This window comes from Odontomachus brunneus, unplaced genomic scaffold, assembly GCF_010583005.1.
Source record: "Odontomachus brunneus isolate Ranch 3 - 2012 unplaced genomic scaffold, Obru_v1 Obru_scaffold_040, whole genome shotgun sequence".
NCBI lineage: Eukaryota > Metazoa > Arthropoda > Insecta > Hymenoptera > Formicidae > Odontomachus > Odontomachus brunneus.
The window spans coordinates 1894360-1895292 of record NW_022639490.1 but is presented as its reverse complement, the minus strand read 5'-3'; the positions used below and the strand labels follow the sequence as shown (position 1 = coordinate 1895292).

Genomic DNA, 933 nt, shown 5'->3' with positions numbered 1-933 from the left:
CTGTGATGAGACGTTAAGCCTCATATGTTCAGAAAGTAATAAAATATATAATGTAACAGTTAGTCGTGAAGATGCTGAAAAAGCACGTACAGGTATAAGTTTGTAATAATCAATAATTATTTTACTTTTATAATTATTTTATTTTTATTTTATTTTGTTTATTTAATTTAGGATTTAATAATTTAAATAAGAATTGAAAAGTACTTCGTTTAAGTCTGAAACAATAAATTCCATTTTCTTGATATTACTTTTTTTTTTTAATAATCAATGGCACATTTTATCATATTTTTTTTACATGCGTTTGATGTACATTAGGTAAAAATTGTATATGGTTTTCTGTACCGAAAGTGCATTTGAAATTCCTCGTCTGTGGCTGCTGTAACGTCCGGATCTATTTTAGAACATTAACAATATATTATTATAGACCGGGAGGCCGACTTGTCTGATTTCAGACATCACTAGATATTATATCCCTATGTTACTAGATGTAAGTACGTGCGCATATGCATATTCGCGAGCGTTAAAACATTATAATTAAAATGCCGAATGCTGCGTGCTGCTGGAGAGTCTCGAAATCGACGGATCTCGGATCGACCCAAAGAAACCGCTATCGCTCAGTGCGATAAGCCAACATAAACAGGAGCATGAAAGCTGAATCCTAAACACCACTCAGGACACCGACGCGGTGACATCATGCAAAGGAATGAATCTCTTCCCTCGCCATAACTCCATGGACCAATCGGAGAACGACTCTCAGCGACAAAGCGACGTATAAAAGCGCGCGCATTTGTAGAGAAGGCAATATATATAATTATTTTCTTCTCATAGTTAGTCTCTGGTAGCTTCATGTACTTATTCAGTATATTATACTTAGTCGTAAAATCCGACTGTGTTGCAATTACTTTTGCCTACCCTTCATATTTCAAACGTTGC

The 933-nt window shown here is 34.7% G+C and overlaps 1 protein-coding gene across 2 annotated transcripts in view; it reads right to left on the bottom strand.

Annotated features, from left to right (window-relative positions):
* LOC116844217 (putative nuclease HARBI1) overlaps positions 1-512 on the bottom strand; it is a 2149-nt gene extending 1637 nt beyond the window's left edge. For both annotated transcript variants that reach the window (XR_004378046.1, XM_032815441.1), the window contains exon 1: positions 343-512. The gene's annotated coding sequence lies outside the window, so the exon portion shown is untranslated. The remainder of the gene's footprint in view (positions 1-342) is intronic.
* Positions 513-933: the final 421 nt, after the last annotated feature.